The sequence below is a fragment of the Alligator mississippiensis genome, chromosome 2, assembly GCF_030867095.1.
Source record: "Alligator mississippiensis isolate rAllMis1 chromosome 2, rAllMis1, whole genome shotgun sequence".
NCBI classification, from domain to species: domain Eukaryota; kingdom Metazoa; phylum Chordata; order Crocodylia; family Alligatoridae; genus Alligator; species Alligator mississippiensis.
The window spans coordinates 272,993,105-273,018,852 of record NC_081825.1 but is presented as its reverse complement, the minus strand read 5'-3'; the positions used below and the strand labels follow the sequence as shown (position 1 = coordinate 273,018,852).

At 42.4% G+C, this 25,748-nt stretch overlaps 1 protein-coding gene across 14 annotated transcripts in view; it reads left to right on the top strand.

The window, feature by feature from the left end:
* EFCAB11 (EF-hand calcium binding domain 11) overlaps positions 1-25,748 on the top strand; it is a 150,457-nt gene that overhangs the window by 24,207 nt on the left and 100,502 nt on the right. For 2 of the 14 annotated variants that reach the window (XR_009460243.1, XR_009460244.1), the window contains exon 6: positions 12,118-12,262. The exons of the other annotated variants lie outside the window; for them this stretch is intronic. The gene's annotated coding sequence lies outside the window, so the exon portion shown is untranslated. The remainder of the gene's footprint in view (positions 1-12,117; positions 12,263-25,748) is intronic. 14 annotated transcript variants of the gene reach the window in all.

Genomic DNA, 25,748 nt, shown 5'->3' with positions numbered 1-25,748 from the left:
CAGAAAATTTCTGTCCTAGTATGCCTTAGTGGGAATTCAGGATATTCAGTCTGTATAAGTTGGAAACTGTCTGATGGGGAAATGGAAAGAAAGGCAGGTTTCTAGCTTTTACTGTTTCCTTCTTTGACTGGTTTCACTGTCCTGTGGTGCTTTTTTGGCAGCAGGGATGTGCCAACCTGCAAGCTGCCCCTGCCATATCTCCGTTGCTGCTCAAGCTGCAGCAATGGGGAAAGAACAGCCTGCAAACTACCTCTGCCATGGCTGATTGCGTGGAGGTAAGGGTGATGGAGCTCCCTGCAAATGGCAGCAGGATCTGATTGGGCAGTGTAGACCCGCTGCGCCCCACTAACCTCTGCTGTTGGTTAGAGGGAGAAGTAGGGCTGTTGTGGGCAGGGGTGTGTGTGTGTGTGTGTGTGTGTGTGTGTTAGGAGATGGGGACCTGACCTGCAGGCAGAACACCAAGCTGGGTGCAGTGGTATAGCCAGCTGAACGAGAGCTTAGTCGTCCATGCCACCCTAACCTCTTCTCCATCTCCCCCACCCTCTGCCCCCCCTAGTCCTCCCATTCTAGTGATTGGTGGTACTGGGCAGGGGGTTGCACTCCCCAACTGGTAGGCAGGCTATTAGGGTGCCAGTGGGAGAGAACAGCTCTGCTCCTCTTGTAAGACAGTAACCCATCTAAGCTGGAACTTTTTCCTGTTCTGGTGCAATTCTGTCTTCAACAGGTTTCACTGTGTATTCACACTTGGCTTTACATTGTTAGTTTCTAAGTCTGTTGGGCCTAGTCCTACTTCCAGTGAAATCAAGATCAAGATTAGGTCTCTCACATGGCAGAATATAACAGAATGGGTGTGGAAAGAACAAAGTCTTCTGGTGCGGCATTTCATTGCTGAAGTAAAAGGTGGGGTATCATGCTTTTTTTTCATTGATATATAACACCCACGTTTTAACACTGAATAGCTGGAAAAAGTACTTTGTTGTATATTTTTCACATCATGAAGGACAATGTCATAAATTGTAGTCCTGACTAAAGTATAGCAAAACATAGTGATCAAGATGTGTCATGCTGCGGCATTGGCAAGTAATACATGTATTCATTTTTTGTATTTGTTAATATGATATGATATTTGTATTATACTCTTCTCTAAGGCCACTGCCTCAAGCCTTTCTCGCTCAAATTGAAGTTGGCTATCCTCTTGGACTGCAATTCATAAGATTATTTTTTACCTAATTCCAATTGCATAGGACCAGATTTTACCACACTATGTGAGTAGCAATTTATTCTGTTAATACCCCCAACTGAAATCAATAAAGTAAACCTGTATTCTAAGGACTATCTTAATCTTAAAGCATCATGGCTAAAAGCTACAGTAAATCAAATGATAGAGTAAAGCCATGGATAAATGTGCTAAAGACTGAATATATTTGCCAAAAGAATCAATACAGTTACACCACAAAATCCAGATGCCATATATACTCATCTGGAAAAATAAACAGAGCAACATATGGTTTCATATACAGTTTTAAACATTCTGCTTATGTATATTAATGTTTTTTCTTTATCCCCTCTCTTTAATTAAAGATCAGAATTGAACTCTCTGGGCTAGATTTAATGTTAAAAGCAAATGTAAATTGCTCTGTAATTTTTTATAAAATCAGTTAAAGCAGGACTAGGTGTAAGGTGTATGGCAGTTGATGTTTTGATGACTAAGAGGAGGGAATTCAATGACAAATTTGTTTAGACGGGAAAAAAAGAACTTAATAAGTATCTTTGGCTAGGTATAGACATTCAAAAAACCTGAGATGGAATCAATCTTAAGTTACACTTTTCTGTAAGCAGCATAATTTAGATCGGTAGTTAACAGAACACACATTCACCCTTTGGTGGAGGGGCAAATCTGAGACTAGGTTCTGCCATTTTTAAATGAGTCTATGAATGCTGGACTTGTTCTGTTATGGGTATAGACCAGTTTCCCATCACTTATACTGGTTAAATTCTGTACCTGGCCTTTGAGTCTACATGAAATTATCTTAATAACTTTTCTTTTAACTGATTTCTTAATTTGTACGGCTGCAAGTTCAGAGATTCTTTCTCTAAACCAGTGGTTCTCAACCTTTTTAGATTTGAGGCATGCACCAGAAAGTGCCAACTCTTGGATTTCACTTCTTTTTTACTATGAAAAAATAATAGGGAAATTCTTCTGTTGCAAAGAACTAAAAAAGACTACAACATAGCAGAATGTTTTTACACTTTGGAATCCTTTATGGAATCTCAGGGCACCTATACACAAGCAACGATTAATTGAGTCTGCTGGAGCGTGGTAATTACCACGCTCCAGCAGACTCCAGAGTCTTGTGTATCAGCGTCCCTGTGCTTACAAATGGTGGTGAAACTATGAAACTATGGTGGGAGAAGCTTTATCTAAAGCTCATTTGACAAGCTTTAGATAAAGCACCCCTGCCACTGTTTTTAAGTGTGCGGATGCTGATACATGGGCTATTCCAGGCACTTTAATTCAAGCGGCTCTTAGAGCCTCTCTAATTAAAATCCCTCCCCCGCCACACATTCTCAGAGCACATGTATAATCACCCTCAGAATTTATCCTGTGAATCATGTTTGTACCCCTAACAATGCAAACATTGTGTGGCACCCTGCAGCACCCTTGAAAGGATCTCAAGGCGTCTCCAAGTGGTGTTGTACCCAAGTTGAGAATCACTACTCTAAACCATTTCACATTCTGTTGGGTCACTGCAAATTATATAAGGGTGTATTGCGCAGATTTAAGATTTTTCTTATAAATTAAATGAAGTAAAAATGGTGTAAAAGTCACTGAGACTGTTTATGGTGGAGCAAGACATGCACACGCACACTGTTTAAAAAAAAATTAAGGACCAGACTTTTAATGCCTATTTGGACTCTCTGGTTATGACAGAGCAGGGCAAATTTTTCCTGCTGAAGAATAACTCTCTCAATGTATTATTTTTAGTAAAAATTAATAAAAGTTCATTAGTCACCCAAGCTATACAAAGCTTAGAGAGCGGGGGTGTGTGTGTGTGTGTGTGTGTGTGTGTGTGTGTGTGTGTGTGTGAAGTCTTAACTCTATTGAAAGCCATGGAAATTTTTCCACTCAATTTAGAAGTTTCAAGATTTCATCCCAGACATGTAAGGCATGTGTTTATAATGTCAGGTATTTCAAAATAAATTAAAAGCTAACTTCAAAAAAATACACATACGTTGATCACATACATTGTCTGGCTTAAAAGTAAATGATAACTAAAAAAAAAAGGAAAAGAAAAACTAACATAATTTTTAATGTTAAGAATTACACTTTCAAGTCCAGATATAACTTTTAAACCCTCCAAAGTGTATGTAACTATACCTACAGAATGTTCATGCTAAAATAATGAAAATACAGGTTTTGAACATACAGTTACGTGATTCTTCACGTACAAAACTGCTAATATAAAGATGCTTACATATTTTGTGCTACTTTCTATATGCCTGATGCCTTAAACTGCTTAGATTTCAATTTATAGTTTTATTACTATCAAAATACAGTTTAAAACTTTAGTATGATGAATATAGACACTGGATTATGAAGCAAAGAGTACTTTTCAAACTTACCTATGTGAAAATTGACAGTTAATACCTATGCTTCATTTTAGTACTGGGCATAAGGTATGTTTCTGAATGTGAAATAATGAAAAGTAGATCAAATTACTTAAATTTGTGGTAGAACTTCACCATTGGGTGGTGCTAAATGCTCTGTTTGAAAAAAAATAACTGAGGAATGCAGTAGATTCAAAAGTTTTACTATAGTGCGTAGTTTTGTTTAGTTAATTTTTATCTGATCCTATTTCTTTCAACTGTTTGAATTACAGGCAAATAATGTAAAGTTCACATAAGGTTTACAAATAAGTTATATTTGATCATGTTAATTAATCATAGATTGTGTGCAAATATTATAGTAGCCTTTCAGATACATTAGGCAAAATGCGTATTAGATACTTCATTACGTACGTGGGACACCTAGTTAAAAAGCGAGTATTCCATGATAATGATAGCCATTCACTGCATGTACATTGTAGCAGTATCTAGTAGAGGTGCACCGATATATCAGTCCATATTGGATCAGCACCAATAAAAGGAAAATTGATATGATCAGCAATCGGCTTTTTTTGGCCAGCATAGCCAATAATGTCACCAATAAATGTCGCATGCATGCACACAGCTGCAGCATGCACGTGGCCAAGGTTGCAACTTGGCAGCTTAGAAAGCAGTGTCTAGCCAGTAAGTCAGTGATGGGGGAAGGGGCAGGGTGGAAGGAAGGCGTGGGGGGCACAGATTGAGGCCCCCACAGTGAGGGAGGGAATGGGGCTGGGGGCAGGGCATGGGGCGGAGCCACGGGCAGCTTGTCTGTGAGGGCATGGGAGGAAGAAGAGGGGCAGCTCCCCACTGTTGTGCACACCATGGGATAGGCGTCTGGGGCATATGCCCCAGACGCAGGGTGAGGGCAGGCTGCCTGTTGCGGGCTTGGGACCAGGGGCTGTGCCAGACTTCTCAGCAGGAGGACTGGGGCTGTGGGTGGGGCAGAGTAGGTGGCAGTGGCACTGGGAGTGGGGGCTACAGGGTGGGCTACAGCCACCCCAAAATTCCCTGTAACTCCCCCATGGAGCCCCTCCCAATACCACCACTGACAGCCCTGCCCTCCCACCCTGAGCACAGCCCTAGCCCAGCCCCCCCACTGGGAAGAGGCTGGTGCAGCCCCTGGCCCCAAACCTACAGCTGAAAGTCCGCCTTTGCCCTGTGCACAAATCCTGGGGGGAGAGGGGGGACATACCCCTCATGCCTTCTCCAGGCATCGGACTGTTTGGAATGGAAAGAGTATCCCGTTTGTGACCTGTGTTTTTTGCTGTTTTATTCTTAGATTGATAAGATTACATGGTAGAGGTAGATAAATACTTTTTGGTGTTGGTTCTTTCTATACGAAGGATGACCTAATTGTTTTCATATTGCTTTGTTATAATTAGTCAGTTTAAAGACAAATAACCTGGTTTTGAAAACTACGCCATCTCAGAAATCTTACACCCTTTTATGCATGTTAGATTTATAGACGTGTATTGCAGAGCAGAGTGAATATGAAACATTCATCTTTGTATGACTAGTTGCTATGGAAACATAGTACACAGTACAATGTTATTCTAGCTCTGGTGGTGCCTGCAGTAGTTTATTCCTTTGTTGTGCCTGTTTCTTAAGCAACTGTCTTACAGCCTTTCATATTATTGCAATTAATCATATACATAGTCGGTATTGTTATCTCCTGAAAACCATCTCTAATGGATCACATGCATTTTGTATGTGTGCATGGATGCATACACACACACATTTTGTTCAATTCATTGATCAAAAGCTAGTAACATGCCCAAAATTAACATGCTTTTTCCCATGAATGGGCATAAATGGGAAATACCATGTTAAACATCATCAGCTCCTATGTAGGGATCCAGAGAAACCAGTATCATCCAAGAAAATACTCTGCTTCTGTGACCCCACAGCTTCATTTAATTTCCCTTGTCGGAGACTGCAGGTAGACCTAGACCTTCACTGCTTCTCCATAGACAAATTTCCTACTCTTGGAGGGGAGGGAGAAGAAAATGCAGCCACTTGGCTCTCCTACCGATCCTTAAATTACATTTGCTGGAAAAAGACAGATATGAGGCTACCAGAGTACAGCCTTCTCTACCCTTAACTGGTGAAGGGTAATGGAAATGTAAGAGGTGGAACCTCTAATTCATGCCCTCAAGTAAAGTAACTACAAAGATCACAAGAGAGGCAGGGATTTCTGTGGGTGATATCTTTTATTGAAACAACTGCATGATTAGGATAGACTTACACCAGAGGCCTGCGTGGCCACATAGGCAGTTTTGGGGAGCTGTCACGGACTGAGTCAGCACCCCCTGCCCCCAGCTGGAGTGGGCACACGTGGGCACCAACTTATTCATAGATGTTTGGGTCAGAAGGTACCTCAGTAGATCGAGTCCAACCCCCTGTCTAGGAAAGAACGCTGGGGTTAGATGACCCTAGCCAGGTGCACAACCCCAACTTCAGCAGATGCAGCTCAGCTGGGGCTTTCACCGCCACCAGTCCCACCTCCAGGTTGCCCTTCTACCCCAGTGGGGGGCTGGAGCTGCTGCCCGTCTTCGGCATTGGTAGCCTGAGCATGGAGGCAGTGTGGCTAGGCAGAAGCTGCTGCTGGGTGCCAGGAAAAAGTGAGACCTAGCAGCAGGCACTGCCGCATTCCCCTTGAGGCTGCCAGAGCCTTATTGCTGCAGCCGCCCACAGCCTGCTCCAGGGCTGCCCTACAGCTCCTCCCTGCCACTGCCACCACCAGTGCCCAGCACCAGGCTGCATGCCCACCCCACACAGGGGTTCAGGGTCTATGCAGTGCTGCAGACCCCCATCCCCTCTTGCCCTGGCCACAATGAGCAGCAGTGACCAGGCAGAAGCTGCTGCTGGGCGCCAGGAAAAAGTAGGACATGGCAGCAGGCATGGCCACCTTCCCCTCACCTCTGCCAGACCTTTCTCTCTCCAGCAGCCTAGAATCTGGACCAGGGCTGTCCTGTGGCTCTTCCCTTCCAGGTTCAGGGGCCCAGGACAGCCTGGAGGCAGCACTGGTGACAGCATCAGGAAGAAGCTGCAGGGCAGCCCCATTGTGGGCTCTGGCCAAGGACAGCAACAAGGGCCTAGCAATGGTGAGGGAGAGGTGACCATGCCTGCCTTCAGGTCCTGCTTTTTCCCAGCATCCAGCAGCAACATCTGCCCAGCTGCCGCTGCTGCCTACCATGGCTGGGGCAGGCAGGTTCAGAGCAGGCCAGGGCCAGGGCCAGGTCTGTGCACTTAGCCCAGGGCTTGGGCCCTGTTTGCACAGGTCCTAGTCGGTCTCCATGGAGCCAGGGCCACCAGCAGTGGCAGCTAAAAGGAGCCCCTGCTGGGAAATGGAGTCTGGCCACAGAGCCATTCCAGCCCCGCTGTGTGTCTGGAAGCAGTGGGATACACCACGGGTCAGATGGCACCTGGGCCAGGCAGGACTGAGGGACCCGCTGCAAGTCAGATAAAATTTCTCCCCTGTAGGCTGGATTTTGCCCACCCCTTATTTAGACACACTTTCAAATGCAGTGTATTCTTCCTCAGGTTATTTGGGAATCCTTGTCTCTCAAATATTCCCTAAACCACAGGTGCTCAACTCCCATCCAGGCCCACAGGCCATATCCAGCTCCTGGTGCCATGTCATTTGGCCTGCAGGGGTCCCCACAGGTCCAGAAATTTGACAGCAAGGGAGCAATGACACCACGCCCCCGCTTGCAAATTTCCAGACCTGTAGGGAGCCCCACGGGCCAGATAGCATGGCCCAGTACCCTGGATAAGGTGTGCAGGAGCTGGACAGAAGCAGCTTGGGGCCTGATTCTGGCATGCATGGGCAGTTCAGGGCCATGGAGTCTGATCTGTGTATATGGGCTGGGTGGAGGTAGTGTGATGTTGACACAGTGACCCAATCCGTCCTACAAACCAGTGCCACACCCCTCATCTGGCATGTGGGACCAAAAGGTTGAGCAGTGCTGCATTAGAACTGTTGCTATTTATTTGAATTGCTGTAGGTTATAGAAACTCAAATAAATACCCATTGCCCCATTGAGCTAGGAGCTGTGCAACCAGATAGTAAGAGAGAGTCCCTGTCTTAGATAATGTAGAGTATAAGTAGACAAAACAGGAAAAGAGAAGAGGTTATTGCTATTTCCACTTTCCACATGGAAGACTGAGGCACAGAATCATTGCATGACTTGCCTGGTGTTTTCCAAGAAATTTGTGGCAGAGACCAAAGCCAAACTAAATTTCCTGAGTCACAGCCTTAGCTGCAAGAATGATTTTTTTTCTGGATGGAATTGGGAAGTTAATTCCAGAAGTGTTTCATTTTATAATATGCAGTCTTTGTGTTCTGCCTCGCTTTTTGTCTTAAAAGTGAATCTCTGCTGTATATTGTGCTTTCTAAGGCTGGTGTATTAGTGTTCTCAATATTATTGGTAAGAAGATTTGTAATGCTTCATTCTAACAAAACTTAATTGAATTAATGCCTCATTTAAAAGAAATACCTGGTGAAAGGCCTGTAGCTTGTTTTTGACATGACAGATCAAGTCATTACATGGTATAATAAACACTTAAATTAATTGTCAGCATGTAGTGGTACAAAAGATAGCTACAGTTCACACAGTTCTTCTTTCATTTTGGTCCTAGGTATTTTGTTATAATTAAGAGTATTTTTAATTAGTATGTGTGCTGTATTGCTGAAGAGTATGTGGTTTAGGTATAGGCATTCAAAAAGCCTGAGGCGGAATCAGTCTAAGCTGATTTTCAGTAAGTGGCGCAGTTTAGATTGGTAACAAATAGAACATACGTTCGCCCTTTTGGGGGGGGGGGGCGCAAATCTTAGACCAGGTTCTGCCATTTTTAAATCAGTCCCACGTGTGCTGTTCTGTTCTGTTACAGGCGTAGACAAGTGGTAAAAATATAATGTCCGTATCTGGCCTATGTGTTCCAATAATCTTTATAATTAGGACATAGTCAAGTGTTTTAAAGTATTGTTGCTCTTTTATTGTTATTTTGTGATTATTTTAATCAGGTTTTTCAGAATTGAGCTATTAAGTCAGAATATTTCCCTCTGGAGTCAAAAGCGTGATCTTCCCCATCTTAAAAGAAACAGAATGCAAAATACCCTTTTCCTAGAGCCTTTGAAAGTTGTACAGATGGCCTAAGTTTTTTATTCTGGGGACAGAACACTGAAGTAAGAATAGCTTCCTTGCCGTGGATTTAGTATTGTAGTTCTCAGAATGAGTTTTCAAGGTTTTATTTGTTATGCAATAGCATCAGAGATTTAATTGAAATAATGGTGGCCCTATATTGGCTGCCTGATTTGGTCACAAGGCATCAACTAGCTGTCTTTATTTCCACCCCCAAATAACTGTTGTTTGAATTGCAGTACCTCCTTGGAGTCCCAGTTAAGGGCCAGGATCCCATTGTGTTAGTTACTGTACAAATACAGAAAAAGATCAGATTTTCCGTAAAGAACTTACTACCTACATTTGTTTCAACCAAACAGTGAAGTATATGGTAAATCAGAAGTGTCAAACTCACTCTGTCCCTCCCCACCCTCCTATGGCAACAGCCTTTCTAATTGACATTTTCTTGGATCTTCATTAAGAATATTTTTCACAACTACAGAGCTCTGTTATAGCTTCTCAGTTTATTCCCAAATAAGAGTAATTCCATTTTACCCGGGAAATTCCCTGTCCAGCTTCTGTTTTATACCTAAAAGTTATTGTTGTATTGTATAACCTAACCAAATCAAACAGAGACTCTTTTAGATAAAGTCCTTTTATTATTATTATGATTTTTTTTTTTTTTGTCTGGCAGGATTCCCAGAAAATATAGATGTCACTGTCTGTAGTTGCCTGCTGGGTAACTTATGCATCAAATTGACCTTACCATGAAAGCCTGGATTCAACCTGCTAGATCCATGGCTGCTAACTAGGCAGAAGAGGTTGGGGTACAGCTCCTTTTTGAAATAATGTACAACCCCCTCACCCTTTATGTTCTATGTGTACACTCGCCAAAAAAAGAGAGAGTTTATTTTCCCCTAGCTGTAAATTTCTATATCAATTCAGAATCCACTAAAACTTCTTAGTGAAGGGGCATTTCCTTCTAAGATACGTGTATTATCAACTAAATCCATGTTTTTGTAAAGCTTGATTAAGCTATTATGAATCTTCTAAGAGCTATGGAAGAATTCATCTGGAAATTACTACCTGAACCATCCCCAAAGGAAGGTTTAGAAAATGTCAAAGGCAATGACTTTTTTGTTTACCTCTTGCAAAGATTATTGTCAGGATTCTGGAGCACGATGGCATCTGAAGATGTTTTGTTATAGAAGGGCACATTTGGGGCCATGCTGATTTACCGGAGATAGAGAGGCAAAGGCTACCCTGGGTGACCCCATCTTCATCAAGAGAATTCCTTAAGTCTATGTTGTCAAATAGAAACAGGTAGGAGAAATCTGTTCATTCTTTCCTTAGTTTTCCTTGGAGTGTTACCAGTATTTTCCAAGTAAGTTATTCATCTTTCCTGGGGCTAAACTAAAGCATCATGCTCCAGTTGCAGCCTCCCTCTTTTTGACTGTGGGAAACAACTCTCTCTTTTATGTACATGGAGTAAAAGCAAATGTATTGATTCTTTTACAAAAAGTGTTGAATTATGCAGTCATTTTGAGTTTTAAATTTAGTATATTTCCAGTATACCTGCTACCATACATTTAACAAGTCAGTCTTCATACCCTATGAATTTCTGGTAGTGTTAATGTCTACTCAAGACCAGACACAGGCATGGGCAAACCAGGTGGCTGCCTGGGGCCTGGACAGAAAGGGGGCCCGAAAATGGCAATTTTTTCCCACTGTCTGATTATTATTATTATTATCATCATCATTATCTCTGGCAACGGGGGGCCTCAATACTAAAAGTGTGCTGGGGGCCACCAGGAGCCTAGGTATGGTGTTGCATCTTCTGCTCTTTTGTAGTCTCAAGGCAGCCCTCCTCAAATTCAAGGCTCCCCTCCAAAAATGCCAGCTCTTAGTTTTCACTAATTATTTTGACTACAGAAAAATAATAGAGCAGTTCTTTTGCACAGAACTTGTAAAAGCCACAACTAGTCAGAATATTTTTAAAACTATGAATTACTATTAGAAATCTTAGGATTTATCTTGTGAATCATGTTTGCATACCTGACGGTTCTAACATTTTGTGGCACTCTGCAGCGCCCTTGAAAGAATCTCAATGCACCTTGGGGTGCTTCTGCATCCTAACTGAGACTCACTGCTCTTTTGGAACATTGTAACTTTAGACTTCCTTTCTTCAGAAAATGAAGTGGCTCAACAACTTTTGTTTTCAAGATTGATGGCTTTTGGTTCATCTTGTCTGTTGTAAATGACAATATCTCCTGATTCAGTTAATAAATACTGAGCTGTTTTTTTCTTAAACATCTGAACTGCAAACTTGGCAACAAATTCTTTCCTTCCTTGTAACGAGCTTTATCTGCCAGTTTGTTCCAACAAGTAGTATAAATATGAACACATTGTATAATGCCAAAATGCAATGTTACTTCTTTACATAAATTAGCAAATACAAATACATATGCTACAATGTCTTCTGCTTATATGTAAATATACATATTTATGCCATGACAGAAATTTTTCAGCATGAACATTATTTAATTGTATGTTCACTAATTGTAAGCATAACTTCTGCATGGAACTAATACTTTTGTAAACTTCTTAACAGTTTAAATGTAATGTTAATACCTTTTGAAATTGCATTTGAAAGAATGCTGTCAAACTGTCTGAACTCTTATCTGCTGACTTCAAATATGGAAAGGTTGTTAAATCTTTCAAACTACCTTTTTAGCACTGATAAATTAGCCTCAGAGGCTTAAATGGACTCTGATCTGAAGTCAGTCTAGTGACAAAGGTCAGTGAAGAGTCACTGATGCATTTAATTAACAAGCATATTATTAATTAATTTGTTCTCCTGTCCTTACTCACTTTGTGGTGTTGATTTCAAATTCTTATTTCAGTGGACATACTTTAGATTTACTGTTTGTGTACATGCATATAACACAACTGCTTTGTTTTGCGTTTTCTCTCTGTTTCACACCCAGATAACTAAAACATAGAACTTCTTGACTGGAAACTTCCATGATTAGCCTTTTCTTTAAATTAATTATTGTCAGTGTGGACACACATCCTCCTTCTAGTACAGAGAGACAATAAACCACCCTACTAATAAAAGCATGCATGCTAATAGAAAAATGCTGAAGACCTGACATGCAATGTGGGAATTATAGGTATTAGATGCATAATCCCAGTTTTCCTAGGACTTGGATCAGATTTGCCTTCATGATCATTACTTCAGTACTAGTAATTAGAGTATACATATCTTGGAAAGAATTGTACTACCTTATCAAATGCTCTGTATACTAGCAAGCTGTAAAAGTTTGCATCTTTTCTTTTTTCATAGATTCATAGACACTAGGGCTGGAAAGGACCTCTGAAGATCATCGAGTCCAGCCCCCTGCCCCAGGGGCAGGAAGTCAGCAGGGATCATAGGATCCCAGCAACATAAATATCCAAATGTCTCTTGAAAGCGTTCAAGGTCGTTCAAGGTAGGCACTTGAACCACCTCTGGTGGCAGTCTATTCCAAACCTTGGGGGCTCAGACAGTAAAGAAGTTCTTCCTTATGTCCAGCCTGAAATGGTCATGGAGGAGTTTGTAACCGTTTGACCTTGTCATCCCTTGGGGAGATCTGGTGAACAGGCGTTTCCTCAGATCGTGGTGAGCAACCCTGATAAACTTATAGGTGGCCACCAGATCACCCTTGAGCCTGCGCTTTTCCAGGCTGAAGAGTCCCATGGCTCTCAGCTTCTCTTCATAAGGTCTGTTTTCCTGGCCTCTGATCACGCATGTGGCTCTCCTCTGCACCCTCTCAAGATTCTCCACATCCTTTTTGAATTGTGGAGCCCAAAACTGGATGCAGTACTCCAGCTGTGGCCTCACCAAGGCCGAGTACCACGGGAGAATGACATCCTGGATTTACTTGAGAAGCATCTATGGATGCAGGCCAGTGTTTTGTTCACTTTACTAGCCGCAGCATCGCATTGGAGGCTCATGTTCATCTTGTGGTTAATCATGACTCCCAAGTCCCTTTCATCCCTAGTGCTAACCAGCGTACCACTGCCAAGCCTATAAGCATGGTGCGGGTTTTTCCTCCCAAGGTGGAGAACCTTACATTTTTCAGTGTTAAACACCATCAGGTTCTCATCCGCCCAATACCTGAGCCTGTCCAGGTCAGCCTGGATCACCCTTCTGTCCTCAGGTGTGGATCCTTTAACCCAGAGTTTGGTGTGACATTTTCCTTTTTTTTTTTTTCTTTGTGAGTGAGTAATGTGCAACCACAGAGCTTTCTAAAACTTAGTTAAAAGCTTTATCTCTCTCCTTCAGCTGTGATATTTCTTGGCAGCAAAAAACATGAATCCAAATCCAAAGCCAATGATGTCAAGGAAATTGGTGACAACACAGTTTCAGTCTGCAGGCAAGGTTTAGATTGGCTGAGGTGTCATCAAGGCATTATAAATACCCTTGTCTGCTCTGCTTAAAGGTTCCAACAACTTCAGCTAATTTGTATTGAGTTGTCATTTCTACTAACAAATGCACAGGCATTCTTTCAAGGCTATTAAGTACCACACGTCAATAAAAATATAGAAAGTCTCAGCTTGTGTCATAAATTTTCTTTCTGAGGTTTTTTTAATACTGGCACTGTAAAGAGATGTACAAAGGGGGGAGAAAATCTGTTTAGAGAAAATCATGACACTAGATTTTTCTAATATTTGTGGGAAACAAGAGAGGAAGGTAAAACCACCACCCTAGTTCTGTCCACTTGTTCAAAAGTGTGATTCAGGGTTTTTATTTTGTTTGGCTTGTTGCCACAGAACATCTAGAAATGTTGTCCTTATGCATGACTTGCTCTGAGTACCACTGGACATATGCATGCAAAAGGGGAACAGAACACTTTATTCAATGCATGAAATATAAAGTGCTGGTTGATAAAGGTTGTTTTTTCTTTCATGGCTCATTACAGGGTAATTTAGAGTGCTTTTGAAAAGATCATATATGCACCCATCTGCTCTGAAATGACAAAGTTAACTGAAGGAGATCAGGGCATGGCCCCTTACATGGGAGTGTAGATGCTTCCTGCTTCTGTACGCTTACTTCTGGGTTGTTCTTCCTCTGCTTTTATTTCATTTTTATTTATGTAATTTTTTTTCTTGGATAAGTTGCCTTGTAAAATGAAAAGAGGTAAAACATTAAAAGAATCTTATTAAAAAGTGTGCTTTTTTAAATGCAGGCCAGTGATCAGATGCATTGTAGTATACTGTGCAGAGTCAAAGCTGAACTCTTTCTGAGATTTGATTTATTAGTACAATAAATAGAAAAATAATATAAACCACAATCTACACCTCTCTTTTAGATGAGACCACTCAGCATATGTCCCAAGTTCTCTCAGTCCTCAGATTCATTTGACAGCAGAGCCTCACTTTAGAACAATAGTCTCCAACCTGTTCAACCTTTTTAAATAGGAGATCACCTTTGGCATTTAAAAGCAACCCAAGATCTACCATTTGCCGCCACCCTCCCCCACCCCTGCCCAGCAGATAGGTCTGTGGGGGAGGGAAGGGGGGAACAGATCGAGGCAGAGGGAGAATAAATTATTTGGGGCATGCCTCCCCAGCTGGTAAGTCCCACCCAGCTGGGGCCCAACTCAGTTTACCCCTGCTCCTGACTCTGCAGCACTGTCCCTCATCTCAGAGGCTTCAATCTAGCCCCCACCCCTTCCCTCCCCTACGGACTGACCTGCTGGTCTGGGGCACTCGTGTGCATGCACGCAGGCACTCGGCCCCTACCACCGCCTCAGACTGACTCCAAGAGGCTCCGAGATCTACCGGTAGATCAAGATCCACAGGTTGGTGACCACTGCTTTAGAGCCTGGTTTCCCTTTCATTGGAGTCTTTTCTCCAAGACTGACATTCCTAGCCAATAGTACAACAGCTGTCAGCATGGACAGGTACCCCTTTCTTGCTCTGATATAGTATTAAGTTTGACAAATTCCCAACATGTTGGGAATTTTGAAGAAAATACCTGCCTGTGTCATTGTTTTTATGTTGATTTCTCCAGTTGATGAGCTGAGCCTGTACTTATTTTTCTTTTATGTTTTTGTTTGTATGGCGGGGTTGGTGGGTTGGAATGATTAGTAAGGTATGTTGGAAGGAACATATATAATTTGAATGTTATGGGAAGCTTAATGAAGTTTTCCAGAGGCCATAATGTGGACATATATTCCAACTTAATAAGCCTGTGTAATCATGCAAGATGTGATTAGTAACTTAAAACAGTTTGTTGCATTGTGCAACTTTCAGGAGCTTGAAAGATTCCCAGAGAGGATCAAATTTTGCTATTTTATAATCCAAGTTGTCTGTCTGAGTTTCAGCCTGACTTATTGAACCATCCATGCCACTCTTTGGCTAAGTACAGACAGTCAAAAAGCCCGAGGCTGAATCAGTTCAGTCTTCACTTGTTAGTCTAAGCTGCATAGATTGAACCAGTAAGCAAGTGAACAGACATTATTTTTTTATTCCAGAAATGCAGCACATGCCTGCAGTGGCCCAGGCAAGAAGGGGGGGAGGAGTGGCACTATTGCATGCCTCCCTGCTCTGCTGGAGCAGATAGCTTAGGCCTAGGCTAGTCTACCCACCCTGCAGGAAGAGGTTTGTGAGAGGTGCAAAGCATCATGAGCTGTTGGGGGACTGTGGGACTTGAATCTGGAGGGGATCTGGGACAGAAATATAATAAAACTAATTTAACCTAAATCAGTTAAGTTTGATACTATATTCATCCAGGTTCGTCTTAAACTGGTTTTGGCCATTTTTAAAGCCGTTTATGTGCGCTGAACTTCTGTTGTGTTACAGATTTGAACTGGTATCTGATCACTTATACTGATTTATGTATCATTTCTGTCCCTAGCCTTTGAAACCTAGTATTGTCTCCCTGTTCACAGTAGTATCAAATTTAGCCTTCTCCACTTTTAACATCCTACAACTTGGAATTCAGTGTCTCAGATGCCATCCCATGGTGCCCTTTGCTATGCCATCATTAATAAATCAGTTCTCTTCTCCCATTCTGATTACATGCATCTGTCTAAAGCAGTATATGCATGGAACACTCTCTCTATGCCTGTTCTTAATATATTCTGTACTTGTACTTTGCCACAAAGAAAGGAGTTTAAACATTTCCTTTATCTATTTTGTTGCACTTTTTATCCATTAGTCTGTATTTTTTCAGGTTAAGGATTGTCTTTGGTTTTGTGTGTTTTTTCTGCATCAAGCAAATCATTGGCATTAAGCAAATGATAAAATGAAAAAGCATCAGAGACAACTATTAAAGACCATAGACTATTTAAGCATGATCAAAGAAAACAATTGAAGAAAAGTATAGTTACTCTAGGCAAAGAAGGGCTTGAAAGTATGTGGAAATCTTGGGTGAAGTCAAATGGGATATAGTAATGGAGGAGAATGACACAAATGGGAAGTAGAAAGTGTTCAAAGATAAATGAATGTATGTCGTAATCTTATGCATGTTGCTTAGCAACAAGCAGTAAAAATGTGGATGAACAAGTAAGTACAAAAAGTAATTAAAGGAAAGAAAGAGGCATACATATGGTACAGTATAATAATCAGCATTAGGAAAAAAGATGAGAAAAGTAAAGATGGAGAATGAAAAATTTCAAAGAATGTTAAGATAAACATTAGAACATTTTTAATCATTATAATTTGATTTCTTTACATAACATTACTTAGGAAAAATAGGTAACAATTTACAATAATGTCCAAAAAGCAAATAGATTACACTTATGCACTCATAGGAAAGAAAAACATAAAGAAAAAAGTGGAACAAAACCATAGAGTTGAATATACATAACTTTTTAAATATCACACTCACATGGAAAGGGAGTGCTTGAAATCATACCAGTGTCTTTGCATAGGAATCCAATTTACCTGTAGCATTTACCTGTGATTCATTTTTACTGAGGAAGTGTTCTTACCACTGCTTTGAAAACTTCACTTCCTAGGTTTTCACAAAGGCACAATTCCATACAACATTGGGGGCCAACTTCTTTGGCAGGCATGCCACAAATTAAGTCCCGCACACTTTCCAAGTGCAGTTATGATCCCTTTCCCCGGCCTGATCTGGTGCTCTGGTTTCTCTGTCTTGCCTTGTGTTCCCAGCCTGATCTTTGGCTCTGCTTTCTGCTCTCTGTCCTATGTGCCACTGTGCTACCTGCCCCTCCCTGATCTGCCACATACAGAGGCTTCCCGTACCACCAGTGGCCCGTGTGCTGCACATTGGCCATCCCTGCCCTATAATATAGTGATGTACTTGAATGTTCAAATATGATTATGCATTTATGGATAAATTTGTGGTAAAAATATGTCAAAATAAATTCTTGATTCTTTTTCCCTGGTCTTTTTGTGAAAGAAAAATATGATGTATTTTTTTAATACTCCACGTATGATAAAGTCATCTGAATGAAGGATTATCTTATTACAGGAATGGGAATCAGAATATGTGGTTTCTATTCCTGGTATTGCCACTGGTTTTTCGTATGGTGTTTAGTAAGGTGCAAACAGGTTTGTGTCTTGATTTCCACACTGTGAAAATGGAGATGATATTTTTCACCAGTTTCACAAGTTGCTGGACTTAAATGGCCTTGTGAGTTCCCTTCCAGCTCTATTTTCGTATGATCCTAATCAGTAATGCTTTTACAATACTTGAGGTTCTTTTTAAAGAACTATGGAATTGCCTAGTATTGCTATTATGTATGATGCATTTTACATGAACCTTATTTTTACCATGTTTATATTTTATATTATAGATTAACATTTTGTTTTAAAACACTCTGGGATAGCTGCTAAGCAGAGGAGACTAACATAAATAGACTTGTTGACGTGTTTTGGTTTTTTGTTGGTGGGGGGAGGTTTACACTATAACTTAAATAGTGACTCATAACTTACGTTAACAAAATCTTGAAACCTATCAATGTGAAATGCTATGCAAGAAACATTAGGAAATTTGAAAAAAAGCATGGAAATACCTTTGGATTTATTCATAATCTTTTTTGTTCAAAGAAACATTTAAGTAGAAATATGATGTTGAGGAAATTCATATTTTGTAGTTAATACTGCTTTTCAATAGCTCTACCTTGCTTTCTTAATTATTCATAATTTCACTTTATTCATCCATACCTGTATCAGTACCTTATCATATACTTTCAACAGCCTTTGACGGTGGTATTTTTTGGGTTGGCTTGCTTATTATTTGTATTATCATAATGTGTAGGAAGTCCAGTCATGGACATCTTGGTAAGAGTTGTAAAACCCCTGTAACAGATTCATGTAGTAGCAGGTTTATTCTAAATCGTGCGTGTTCCCCCTCAGAATAGCAATGCATCTCAAGTAAAATGTTAACAACAATGGAAGGCAAGTTCTTTGGATAGATGTGATATCTTTTATTAGACCAACTAAAAAGTTGGAAAAAAGTTCTTTGCAAGCTTCAGGCACAAAGATCCTTCATCAGGCATAGGGAAACTTTGAAACCTATGGAGACTCCCTGTGCCCGATGAAGTGTTTGTGCCCAAAAGCTTGCAAAGAACTTTTTTCCAACTTTTTAGTTGGTCTAATAAAAGATACCCCATTTACCCAAAGATCCTTGCCTGTCTATGTCCTTGGATCCAACACAGCTACAATTAACAACTGAACAACAATGGAAGTGTTTGTATGAGAAAGGGACAGTGGTTTTTTGTTTTTTTTTTAAATGGATGTCTCTATGCATCTCCTTCTATATATGTGCTCTTCTATTCTTAGCTAGTACAGATTAGTATGCTAGTATTGTATATATGTCAGCATCACCATTCCTGTTGGTCATTTAAAAGTTCCTTAAAATCTTGAATTCATTTTTGACATTACTACCTGAGTTCTAACATATATCGTTTGTCATTACAAATCCCTAGTATTCCTAGACATACATTAATGATTCAGCAGTCCTTAAGAGGGAAGCATGGGAAACAAGCAGGAGTAACTGGCCCTCATGCTAACCAACAAGCAATGTGATCTTATAGGGATCATGGAGACCTTGTGGGATTCCACCTATGACTGGACCACAGGCATAGGGGGATACACCCTGTATAAGAGGGATCATATTGGCAAGAAGGACGGAGAAGTCACTCTACATAAAGGAACATTACACCTCCCTGAAGCAAAGATTGGGAACAATGAAAGGCGACTTGAGACCCTCTGGGTCAAGATATGGGGAGAGCATGGGGAAGGAAATTTGACTGTAGCAATCAATTACAGACCTGCAAACTAAAAGGAACAGCTCAACCAAGAATTCTCCAGAGAACTGGTAGTGGCTGCATGCTCTAGGAGCATGTTCATTATGGATGACTTCAGCTACCCAGACATCTCGTGGGATGAGGGCTCAGCTAGATCCGATCACTCACAAAGCTTCCTCACTTGCAGTGAGGAGCACTAACTCAGGAAGTCTACAAGCCAACCAGGGGCAAGGCACTCCTAGCCTTGGTTCTGGCCAAAGGAGATGACCTAGTGAGCAACCTGTGGATTAAAGGGAAACTGGGAAACAGTGGCCATGAGATGATCACCTTCTCCATCCACAACAAGTCAGGGAAATCAGCCAGTAGGGTAGAAATCCCTGATTTTTAAGAAAGCTGATTTCTACAAACTCAGGAGATTTGTTGGCAAGGCCCTGTGGGACCACAGTCTGGTGAGGAAGGGAGTTCAGGAAGAGTGGTCGTTCCTCAAGGAAGCAATCCTAAAAGCTCAAAGGAAGTCCATTTCCTTTCACAAGAAAGGCAGCAAAAGAGCTGGGAGACCCCCTTGGCTAAACAGGGAAGTTATAGACTTCCTGAAATTAAAGCAGGAAGCCTACTAGGGATCGAAGTCAAGAATAACTACCAAAGAGCAGTTTTCAGCAGCAGTCCACACCTGTAGGGAGCAGAACAGGACAGCAAAAGCACAGGCCAAACATAAACTGGCAACCAGAGTCAAGGACAACAAAAAGTCCTTCTTTAGCCATGTAGGAAGTTGGAAAAAGAACAATGGAAACATAGGGTCCCTGATAAATGAAATGGGACAGCTGTTAACCGGCACTCAGAACAAATCCAAGCTCCTGAATGAATACTTCACATCGGTATTTCACCAGTCCAAGGGTGTTAGCCTGCTTGACAGGGTACAGGATGATCATGGTGGTGGTGACCACACTTCCATAGTTGGCGTAGATCTTGTAGGAAAACATCTACCGAGATTAAATAGCTGTAAGTCAGCAGGACCAGATAAACTACACCCAAGGGTGCTAAAAGAACAGGCCAACATCATCACTTGACTGATGGCAAAGTTGTTTGAAGACTTATGGCGTTCGGGAGAGGTCCTAGAAGACTGGGAACAGGACAATGTGGTACCTATCTTTAAGAAAGGGAGAAGGGAAGACCCAGGAAAATACAGGCCAGTTAGTTTGACCTTAATCCCTGGTAAATTCCTGGAGAAAATTATCAAAAAATCCATAACACATCATACACAGTCTAAATGAAGGCAGTATTCTGAAGGATAGTCAACATGGTTTCGTTACAGGCAGGTTGTGCCAGACCACCCTCATTTCCTTCTGTGATCAGGTAACTTGCCATCTAGATAGGGGAAATGAGGTTGATGTCATATACTTGGACTTCAGAAAGGCCCTTGACCTGGTCTCCCACAATGTCCTCCTGGTTAAATTGGGAAAATGCGGCCTCAACTACTTTACATTCCAGTGGCTAGATAACTGGCTCTGTGGTAGGACTCAAGTGTATTGATTGATGGAACTGAGTCATCGTGGCGGAAGGTAACCAGTGGCGTCCCTCAGAGTTCAGTACTCGTACTAGGCAGACAAGGTTCCTTGGGTGAATTTGATATCTTTTATTAGACCAACCCAAATGGTTGGAGAATAGTTATTAAGCAAGCTTTCGGGTTCAAAAACCCTTCGTCAGGCTAAGGACGCTGCAGCAGTTGCTGCGTGCTCTTCCTGGATGGAATGAAAAGTAAAGAAGCCAGGGGCTGGGCTGGGCTGGGCTGGGGAGTCAGTTGCCAGGCAGATTATAATGTACCAAAAATCCAATGTCTATGTTTAGTCCCTGATCTCTAGTATCCAGCAGGTTGATGAAATGGAGCTCATAGGCTCGTCTCTGGGATGTGTTGTGTAAATTTCCCTTGAGGATCAGGACTGAGAGATTGGAGAGAGAGTGGCCCTCCTGTGAGAAATGTGCCCCCACTGGTAATTGGGTGTTTCTGTCTTTGATGGATTTCCGGTGTGCGTTCATTCTAGTGCGCAGTTGTTGTCTGGTCTCTCCTACATATCTTCCATCAGGGCATTTGGTGCATTGGATGAGGTATACTACATTTCTGGAGGTGCAGCTGTAAGATCCAGGGATGCTGATGGCTCTGTTGTGGGGTGTAGTAATAGTGGAGGTGGTGGAGATGTGGGGGCAGGTTTTGCATTTCTTGTCATGGCACGGTCTGGATCCTTTTGGTGTGTTCTGGGGTTGAGGAAGTTTGCTTCTGGTGATGAGGTTGGCAAGGTTCGGTGCTTGTCTGAAGGCTAGGATGGGTGGCTCTGGGAAGATTTTTTTAAGAATAGGGTCTTTTTCTAATATGGGTTGCAACTTTTTGAGGATTTTCCGTATAGGTTCACGGGATGGGTGATAGGTCATAACCAGCGGTGCGCGATTTGTGGGTGTTTTTCTTCTGTACTGCAGCAGTTCTTCACGTGGTATCCAGGTGGCTCTTTCAAATGTGCGATCTACCTCTCTGGAGGAGTGTCCTTGCTGGGTGAAAGCCTTTTTAAGATTGGTGAGGTGGCAATCCCGGGTGTTCTCTTCAGTACAGATGCGGTGGTATCTGAGGGCTTGGCTGTATATCACAGCTGTTTTGGTGTGTTTCAGGTTATTGCTGGTTCTGTGCAGATGTGTGTGTTGGTCTGTGGGTTTCTTGTATACTGTGGTCTGTATTTTACCCTTCTGGATACTGATCATTGTGTCTAAAAAGGGGATGTTGGTGCTGGAGTATTCTAAAGAAAGTCAGATGGAGGGATGGTGACTGTTGAATTTCTGGTGGAACTCAATTAGAGATTCCCGGTTCTCACTCCAAATGATGAAGATGTCATCGATATATCGTAAGTACAGCAAGGGTTTGATGGTGCAGTTCTTGAGGAAGTCTTCTTCCAGGTGTCTCATAAAAAAGTACTCGTACTAGTGCTCTTCAACATGTTCATCAATGATTTGGATTAAGGTATTATAAGAAATCTGGCAAAGTTCACCAATGACACCAAACTATGGGGGAACATGGTCATTTTCAAAGACAGACGGGTAATACAGGCTAACCTGGACAGGCTCGTGAAGTCGACATACCTCCACTTAACCTAATGTAGGTAAAATGCTCCATCTAGGAAATGTAAAATGCTCCGTCTAGGAATAAGAAATCCACAACACACAGGCTCAGAAGTGCTATGCTTGCCAGCACCACAACTGAATGAAACCTGGGTGTCATCATGATTGCCAGCAAAATGAACATGAGACACCAGTGCGATGCCATAGGTGACGGAGCTAATCAAACACTGGCATGCATCCACTGAGGCATTTCAAGCAAGGCAAAGGATGTCGTCTTTCCACTCTATTTGGCCTTGGTGAGACCGTAACTGGAGTACTGTGTCCAGTTCTGGGCGTTGCACTTCAAGAAGGATGTGGAGAAGCTCAAGAGAGTCCAAAGGAGGGCCACATGCATGATTAGAGGCCTAGAGACCAAGACATATGAGGAGAGGTTGAGGGAATTGGGATTGTTCAGCCTGGAGAAGAGAGGACTCGGTGGTAGCCTATAAGTATATCAGGGGCATACATCAGGTGTTCAACGCCGATAAATGCTGGTGTTCAACGCCGATAAATGCAAGGTTCTCCACCTTGGGGAAAAAAAACCCGCAGCATCCTTATAGGCTCGGCAGTGCTATTTTGGCTAGCACTATGGAAGAAAGAGACTTGGGGGTCATCATTGACCACCAGATGAACATGAGCCTGCAATGCGATGCTGCGGCTAGTAAAGCAACCAAAACGCTGGCTTGCATCCATAGATGCTTCTCAAGCAAATCCCGGGACATCATTCTCCCCCTGTACTCGGCCTTAGTGAGGCTGCAGCTGGAGTACTGTGTCCAGTTTTGGGCTCCACAATTCAAAAAGGATGTGGAGAAGCTTGAGAGAGTCCAGAGAAGAGCCACGCGCATGATCAGAGGTCAGGGAAACAGACCCTACGATGACAGGCTGAGAGCCCTGGGGCTCTTTAGCCTGGAAAAGCACAGGCTCAGGGGTGATCTGATGGCCACCTACAAGTTTATCAGGGGTGACCACCAGTATCTGGGGGAACGTTTGTTCACCAGAGCGCCCCAAGGGATGACGACTAGGTCGAATGGTCACAAACTACTACAAGATCGTTTCAGGCTGGACATAAGGAAGAATTTCTTTACTGTCCGAGCCCCCAAGGTCTGGAACAGCCTGCCACCGGAGGTTGTTCAAGCGCCTTCATTGAACACCTTCAAGATGAAATTGGATGCTTATCTTGCTGGGATCCTATGACCCCAGCTGACTTCCTGCCCTTTGGGCGGGGGGCTGGACTCGATGATCTTCCGAGGTCCCTTCCAGCCCTAATGTCTATGAAATCTATGAAATCAGGGCTTGGGGGAGCATCTGTTCACCAAGGCTCCCCAGGGAGGACAAGAAATAATAGGAACAAAGTGATTGAAGATTGCTTCAGGTTAAACATAAGGAAAAGCTTCTTTATAAGCCAGGTGCCAAAGGTTTGAAACAGGCTCCCCACACAGGTGGTACAATCATCCACCCTGGCAATCTTCAAAAAATGTCTTGACACCCATCTTGCTGGGGTCATCTGATTCTATCAGTCTTTCCTGCCCAAGTGCAGGGTGGCTGGACCCAGTGATCCGTAAGGTCCCTTCTAGCCCCTAACAGCTATGCAACTATGAAGGTGAACTTGCTAAGAGCTTTGCTTAGGTAAAGGATATATTAAGTGAAGATTGTACAGAGCTCTAAAGTATGACTTTATAGCAAAAACAAATGACACTTTCATATTTTAATAAGGCATTATGTGGCTACCCAGCTACTGGCCCTCGCAGAAAACAGTAATTTGCCATATAAATATGTTCAGTTAGTTGTTCCACAGCTGATTTATGTTGATAGCACAAGAAAGAAAACAGGGTGAGTTCAAAGCTTTTCCCCCAGCACCCCAGCATCTCGGGCCAGATATCTAAAAAGGGCTCTTTTGGCCTAAGGAATTGTCCCTTTGCTTATTAGCGATCAGTATTTGATCAGAAGCTGTAAAGGCCTCCCTGGTAGACAGTTAAGATATGGAACCATGTCTCTGACAGCAATAGATTTACTGATTACTGTGCCTCCATGAACATATCTACGAATTCTCCAGACCTATTCTTCTAAAGACTCCCAGGCTGCATGGACCCATTGAAAGGAGAAGCATGGTCTAAAGATAAAACTTATGCAAAGGAAACTTATTTGCTTAACACCTTCCCAAAATAGTTCATCAACTCCTTGCAACTCGTTCATTGGTTTCTTTGCCCTCATATTTTCCTTGTATTGCATGCTGGGCTTTCTCTTTGGCCCTGTTGTACAGCCAGCATCTAGAATTTTCCAAAATTTGCAGGCAACTGAAAGCCATATCTCTTAAGGCATGGTGCTCAACCTCCAGCCTATGGGCCAGATGCAGCTCACAGAGCCAAAGGTATCCAACCTGTGGAGCTCCCCATGGATCAGGAAAATTTGGCATTGGGGGAGCAGTGGCAATAAATACAGCCACCCTTTCTCACTGCCAAATTTCCAAACCCTGAGCCTCACATAGCAGGTTGCAGCCCGGTCACACCCTCTCCCCCCACCCCATGGCTTGATGAGCCGGGCTACACCCCTCTTCCTGGGTGGCATGGTGCTGGGCCACACCCCATTTTTCCCCTGCAGGGATGGGCTATGCTTCCACCCTTCCCTCCATGGAGTCAGGTTGGAGCTGGGATGCCCCCTTCCCCCCTCTGTGAGGCCGGATGGGGTTCTGCTACAACTGCCCTGTGCCAGATTGGAACCATCAGCTATATATGGCCCATGGATGGCCTGGGTACTGCCCATCTGGCCCACCGGCCAAAAAGGTTGGGCACCACTGTCTTGGAATATAAGGATTTCATTAGGCATAGCTTAAAATATGAGAATACTGTTTATTTGAAAAGCTATTTTCTTTTACTTTTTTCTCTGTTTTATTGGCTCAAACTTAATCCACTATACCTGTGGCAGTTTCAAAGTTGCTGGTAACTAGTCAGCCACTATTGCCCTTCACTTTGGGTTGCCTCCCTTGATGCTCACCCACCACACCTTAATGTTTGAAAAATGCAAGAAAAGAGGAAAGGGGAGGCAAGATTTTCCAGTTATCCTTAGCATTATGGATAGCAGTGAGGGTTTTCACAGGGCTCCGCCTCCCCTACACCCTGCCCTTTCCCTGCCTATGCAGGTACAGGTCTGTGATCTCCTTCAGCCTTGTCCTTATAATAAGTATGATATGGTGACTGGTTATTGACCAATTATTCTAGTCTCTTGCTTGCCAAGGAGCAACCACTAATAGCCCATTCCTTATGTGTTTACAACACCCACCAAATCTTTACTTTATTACCCAATAAGTTTGTCACCACTGGGTCTTTCCATAATAGGCCCTTCTTCCTCTTTTCACCTCTGGCTAAATATCAGCATTCAATTGATTTGTTTCCCCATATTCATCAATTAATAAATTAATCCACGCTCAACTCTGTCCTTATTCTGTGTCTATTAATTAGCAAGCATTTCATGTTAATTCATACATATTTACAGTCCATCCAATTATCAGACATAACAACACTATTTATATTCCATCTATTAACAAATTTCCCAGTGTCTTGTCAATCACTCTTCT